The 6,872-nt window shown below is 36.4% G+C and overlaps 1 long non-coding RNA gene across 1 annotated transcript; it reads right to left on the bottom strand.

Moving 5' to 3' along the window:
- Positions 1–1,488: 1,488 nt before the first annotated feature.
- On the bottom strand, positions 1,489–6,431 carry LOC138915844 (uncharacterized). The gene is made up of 3 exons (XR_011422202.1): positions 6,315–6,431; positions 5,524–5,593; positions 1,489–2,788 (listed from the first exon to the last, which is right to left on the bottom strand). It is a non-coding gene; the product is annotated as an uncharacterized lncRNA (long non-coding RNA).
- Positions 6,432–6,872: the final 441 nt, after the last annotated feature.

Here is a 6,872-nt window from a genome sequence, read left to right as displayed (position 1 = left end):
GGCAAGCCAGACAGATGTTTATTTGAGTGAGGGGCAAAAGAACCTCCTTGGCAGAGTCCATCCTAATGGATGAGAGAGCCAAGTTTGTAGACTTGACCCAACAAAAACAACTGAGTTGGTAAACAAGGTTGGTATTGTGTGAAAATGAGTACAACAAGGAGTCTACTAATCAGATTTGCTTTCTAACTCAATTTGATATGTGAGTTTTAGGGAGATAGAGACTGGAAATTAAAAAAGAAAACAAAGCTAAAAAGCCATTTTTCTAAAAAAAAAACTTTGTAATATGTTGAGGTTCAAGCCAATCCTTGAAAATATACCCATCAGGGGAAAAAAGTACTAAGACAACAGAAAGACATACTCCTGAATGGCCTTGCAGCATCGTGGGGTACAGGATACCAGCTGTACTCCAGCCCCATGGGGAGTGAGAGGCAGTGCATAGCTAACAGTGTCTGCCGAGGCAGTATTTTCCAAGAGCATTGGTATTGGGGATGGAGGGTATAGAGATCATGGCTACCTGAGGAAGTTGAGAACTTGTTTAGAGAGCATATATATGTTACCCAGCATAATCCCCAATATAAATAAGAAATATTTTGAATAGAATCAAGTCTCAAAACAGCAGATGAAAGTGCGAGCCAACGAAATATTGCTCATTTCTAATAATCCATCTCCACACACCCTCCTCCAGGTTGTTATAGTCTGGAACAACATGGGTTGCATATTTATCATATATATCATCGAGGGCTTAGAAGTAGTTCAGATTACAAGAACTCAGGAAAAATCTGATTCTTTGGCATTTCCAAGCAGAGCAAGCAGTTTGTTAGAACCTCATAAAGATTCATTATTTGATCAACTCACTAGCTTCATTTTGAAGCAGAGGATAAATCAGAAAATCAACTAAAAATATCAAATTTCTCAGCATTAATACTATTTTCTTCTTATTCAAATTCTTTCCTTGGTTTCTCTAAACCTGATTTTTGTCCTAACTTTCTGGCCATTCCGTCTCAATTTCTGCTTCTTCTGGTCACCCCTTAAGTGGCCATGTGCTCCAAAGCTCCATTTTTTGTCCTCAGATCTTTCTCTGTACATTTTCCCTAGGAGATCTCATCCAAAATAAAGTTTCTCTTAAAACTTCTGTGCTGACAGTTTTCCTGCATAGTTGACATGCTTAAGAAACAAATCATTGAAAGTTTTCAAGTCTCAGGGAAAAGGTGAGAATCGTGGATCTGGTGAGTAGACGTTAAAGTAGAGGAAAGTTCAGGTAGGAAAAAAAGTGTGTTTCTAGCGGAGCATCTACCATATCTTTCAGACAACGTCTGGGTCACTCAAAAGACACTTTACCTGAGAGCATTAACATCCTTTCTTAACCAAGGAGACGCTTTTGTAGTCTTTTTACCAATATGATCGGGCCCAGTGTGTGTCTGCAGAAACAATCCCCAAATCTCATAAATTTTGTTTAGCCAGGAAAAATCCTTGAAGGATGAAGGAATCTCAGCCATTGCTCTGTTTTATTTCACTGGTTCAATTGTACATCTTTTTAAAATGTGATCCAACATTAGCAGATTCAGAAAAAAAACACGGGGGTCAGAACACTCAGGAAGCAAAAGAGACAGTCAGTGTTCAATATGCCAAACTCAGGCCCCAGAGGAAGGTCCTCCTTCTAATCACCCAATAGGTTAAAAGATTATGTACTGTTAAATCAGCAGGTGTTTATCTCATAAAATCCAAATATTATACTATTTAACAACCTCCTTGGCTTCCCTAAGGATACTTAGGATAAATAGGAAGAAAAATTCTCCAATCCCTGAGGCAATGATTTCAGTTGGCTGGACCTTGTCTGAAGACTTGTGTAGGATAGCGGTGCGGAAGCTAAAGTGAAAATACGGTCTTACTTGTTTTGTAAAACATTCACTAGATGAATTGAAGACATCAACTATACAGATGTCAACATCTGGCCTCTCCCAACACCCACTGCTCTGAAGAGAGTTCAAACACTTCCCGAAGCAGTAAGCATCGCTGCCTCACCAGGAGGAAATCTTAGTCAGACCCACGTGCAAAACAACACTCTGCCTGCCCCATGTGTTCAATGTCTAGCAAAGATATGGGCAACGAACAGTGTAAATATGTAAATTACACAGACATGTGTCTTTTATATTTTATTTGAAAGGGTCATACCTAAACAGTATTATAATACTGAATTAAAGTTTAAATATATTCTAGGCAAATCATCCTTTGCTATTGTGAGCACTGGCTCATCTCACTTAAGAGGGTTATAAAATGCCAAGTTGAGTTTTACTTACATTTCCCTTCATCAGTTGTTTGTAATATAAATTTAATATGTACAGTACACCCGATATGGTCAAGACACTGTGCTAATAAATCAAGGGTGGGAGGGGGCACAGAGAGGAGTGAGATGTGGTCCCTGCTTGAAACAGCTCACAATCTATTCCAGATACAGACACAAGGTCACTAACCCTAATGTCAGGCATTCCATGATAAGCGAGATAACAGAGGCCACAGAATGCTATGGGAGAACAGATACTTGAGCTGACCTTGGAGTTTGAGGACAAGTTTTCCCCAAGTGAGGAAGGCTACCACAGGCAGAAGGACAAACATGGACAAAGGCATGGAGGCATGAAGAAAATGTATCAAAAGGAGAATACTTCTTGTTCTCCTTGGCAAGAGAGCAAAACTGTTTAGGGGATCTATAGACGGGCTTTTTCAGGATTGTTTTCCATGTACTCTGGGGAACTCTTAGACCCCTGTAAAAATCATCTGGCACACAATAAACCTACAAAGGAAGAAATATAAATTACTAATAAATACATTTTAAAAATTCAACCTAACTGGATAGCAAAGAAACACACATTGAAATAAGATATTTATTTTTTACTTATCAAATTAGGAAATAAAAAATAATAATACCCTGATTTGGCAAGAGTGTGCAGAAAATAGATATTTTTATATATTTCTTGGGCTATATCCTAAGAAAATAATCATTAACCTGCAAGAAGATATAATAACAAAGAGATTCATTGGGATATTATTTAGGAGAAAAAAAACTTAGAAAAACATTAAATGTCCAACATTAAAAAACAAGTTAAATACATGAGTGTACAAACATACATGAAATATGTAGTCATTAAAGATATTGAAGACTAGTTAATGAGAATGATGCATGTGCACCCTTGATGTTAACTGAATAAAATAATGCCTATGTATATATAAACAGTGAACTACAAGAATACATACAAAATAGTGGCATAAGTAATATCAGTGGTAGATATAATAGTGGTTTTTGTTTTCTATTTCTGCTCACCCGCATTTTCAAAAATTTCTAAAATGACTATGCAATGATTTCACATCAAGAAATACGATGTACCCAATTTTACAAAAAGCAGAGGCAAAGTTATTGGTTCCTATATTGGGCAAGAGCAAGGTGCTTTGTGGTAGTGAGGGCAATTTTTCTCTACCAGTGTGAGGAAACATTAAGAAGAGAAAGAGGCCTTTAGACACTCTTTTCCCGAATAATAGTACCTTATTACAGTGTGAAGTTATTGGCCTCTCTCATTTTCCCAATTGCTCTACACAGCAAGGCCAAGTGCTCCCGTGTGATCGTGTGGCCCCACACCCCAAATTGAATAGCAACTTCCAGGGAGTTCTTTTCTCTCCAATAATGCCCTCCACTGGACCATTTTGTAAGGAATCTAAGGGAACATATTATCTCTTTGAAGTTGTGAGGGTATGTCTATAGCCATCCCATGGCATAATACAGATGTCCAACCAAATTAGAGGAAAATATTCAACAAATGACATTATTTTCAAATTTATTTTTAAATATATTCAAACTGTCTCCGTTTTTCCTCAGCATGTAGAATGCCCTGTAGTTTATTGATTACAAAGGAGGTATGGTCTCTTCCAGTAGGTTTAGCATCTGATTAAGAAATAAACATGAAGACACATATGTGTCATTATGTAGGTATGTGAGAAAGTGAGTTTAACTCTGATAATGAGGGCCTTGTGGCAATAATATAGAAATAATGCCTGGTTTTATAGTTTAGGAAAACATGATTTTCCTGAAGAATCTTAGGTTGCCAAAGAGTAAGCCTTTCTCTTGAGGTGAGACGTTCATTTTGCTAGTTAGAGCATTTGGTATCTTTGTTAGGACAAAGGTGAGATAATGCCAGTATGGCTTGGTTTTAAAAGATCTATGCTCTTCCTTCCTTTAAAATTATCAGGGAATATAAATTTAAAAATATAGTTTTATTTTTGACTTTTAATAGTGAAAACAGAGATAGCTTCATGGAAAATAAGCTTGTAGATTTCAATAAAGTCTATCCATCATGTATACAGTCAGTTCTGCTATAACATATATACGTATTCTTAAAAATCCTCATCATAGAAAATTGTTCAACAAAAACAGAGGGTTTATGGGTAAAAATAGGGCCAGTGGCACGTTACTCAAAAACTGTGTTAGTTACATATTTAAAAAAGAAACACTTATATAGATCTTATGCAATCACAATCAAAATCCCAGCAAGTTTTGTGGATACCGACAAACTGATTCTAAAGTATATATGGAGAGGCAAAAGATCCAGAAGAGCCAAAACAATCTTGAAGGAGAAAAACAAAGTTGGAGGACTGATGCTACCCAACTTCAAGTCTTACTCTAAAGCTACAGTAATCAGGAGAGTGTGGTACTGGTGAAACAATAGACAAATCAATGGAACAGAATAGGGAGTCCAGAAATAGACCCACATAGATATAGTCAACTGATTTTTGAGAATGGAACAAAGACAATACAATGGAGCAAAGATAGTCTCTTCAACAAATGGTGCTTGAACAACTGGACATCCACATGCAAAAAAGATGAATACAGACACAGATTTAAGACCCTTCACAAAAATGAACTCAAAATGGATCATAGACCTAAATGTAAAATGCAAAACTATAAAATTCCTAGAAAATAACACAGGAGAAAAACAAGATGATCTTGGGCACGGCAGTGGCTTTTTAGATATGACATTTAAAGGCACAATTCATGAAAGAAATAATTGATAAACTGGACTTTGTTAAAATTAAAAACTTCTGTTCTGTGAATGACAATATTAAGAGAATGAAAAGACAAGCCACAGACTGAGAGAAAATATTTGCAAAAAACACATCTGATAAAGGACTGTTATCCAGAATAGAACTCTGAAATTTCAATAATAAGAAAACAAAAAACCCAATTGAAAAATGGACCAAAGACTTTAACAGACACTTCCCCAAAGAAGATATACAGATGACAAGTATATGAAAAGATGCTCCACATCATATGTCATCAGGGAAATGCAAATTAAAACAACAGTGAGATACCATTATAAACCTATCAGAATGGCCAAAATCAAGAACAATGACACACCAAATGTTTTCGGGGCTGTGGAGTGACAGGAACTCGCATTTGTGGCTAGTGAAAATGCAAAATGGTACAGCCACTTTGGAAGACAGTTCGGCAGTTTCTTGCAAAATTCAACAAACTCTTACCATACAACCCAGGATTCATGTTTCTTGGTATTTATCCAAAGGAGTTGCAAACTTGTGTCCACACAAAAACCTGCACAGGGGTATTTAGAAGAGCTTTATTCATAATTGCCAAAACTTGGGAGCAACCAAGATGTCTTTCAGGAGGTGAGAAGATAAATAAACTGTGGTGCATCAAGACAATGGAATATTTTATTCAGCACTGAAAAGAAATGAGCTATCGAGCCATGAAAAGACATGGTGGAAATTGAAGTGCGTATTACAAATTTAAAGAAGCCAATCCGAGAAGGCTAAATACTCTATGATTTCAACTATATGACATTCTGGAAAAGGCAAAACTATGGAAACAATAAAAAGATCAGTGTTTGAGGCAGGGGAGAGATGAACAGGCAGAGTATGGAGGACTTTTAGGGCAGTGAAAATGGTAAAATACGGTAACGATGGATTCACATCATTGTACATTTGTCCAAACCGATTGAATGTACAATACCAAGAGTAAATCTTTAGGTAAACTATGGACTTTGGGTAATTATGATGTGTCAATGTAGGTAGGTTCATCCTTGGTAGAAAAAAAAAGTACTAATTTGATGAATGATTTTGATAATTGGGGAGGCTCTGTATGTGTGGAGGAGGAGGTGTATGGGAAATCTCTGTACTGTCTGCTCAATTTTATTGTAAATGAAATTGCCTTAAGAAGTAAAGTCCTTAAAAAAAGAAGAAACCTAATAAAAATGGTAGCATTTTTCAAATTGTTAAAAAAGATACATAGTATTACAATAAATATGGCACTTTACCTTGGAAAAAGACCTGAAGTCTTCTTGTGGAAGTGGGCATCTGAAAGGTTGAAGCTTGTGAGGTATCGCGTGGTAGTAGAATGACAGTTATCTGGAATTGGACTCGAAGTTATAACCCTAGATATAGACGGATGTGGTTCATAAAACACACAGTGAAATAAGGTACGTGGACGATATCTGAAGCATCCACATGTATATTTTGTGTATTCCTATGTGGTTTTGTCACATGCAGTTTTCTGCATTCACATAGCATTTTTTTGCAGACAAGATCACACATTACCAAATGTGAAATGTATATTTTGCTCAAATTGCATGTAAATTTTACCTCATTAAAGTTGATTTTTAAAAATATCTAACTGGCTGAACTACCTGACACTCTTGGGATTCTTTGGCTAAACGTTCAAGCTCTGATCCCCATAATCTAGATGCTTATACCCTCCAGTGTTGCTAGAAAGGCAGAATTATTGATTCTGTCCATATAAAGTAATTATAGCTCACCTCATGCATTTGAGCATTTGTTCTCTAATTTTGGATGCTATTTAACTTCAGTTCAACAAG

The sequence above is a fragment of the Equus caballus genome, chromosome 10, assembly GCF_041296265.1.
Source record: "Equus caballus isolate H_3958 breed thoroughbred chromosome 10, TB-T2T, whole genome shotgun sequence".
Classification (NCBI taxonomy): domain Eukaryota; kingdom Metazoa; phylum Chordata; class Mammalia; order Perissodactyla; family Equidae; genus Equus; species Equus caballus.
The sequence above is the reverse complement of the archived record's forward strand: the minus strand, read 5'-3'. Positions and strand labels throughout refer to the sequence as shown.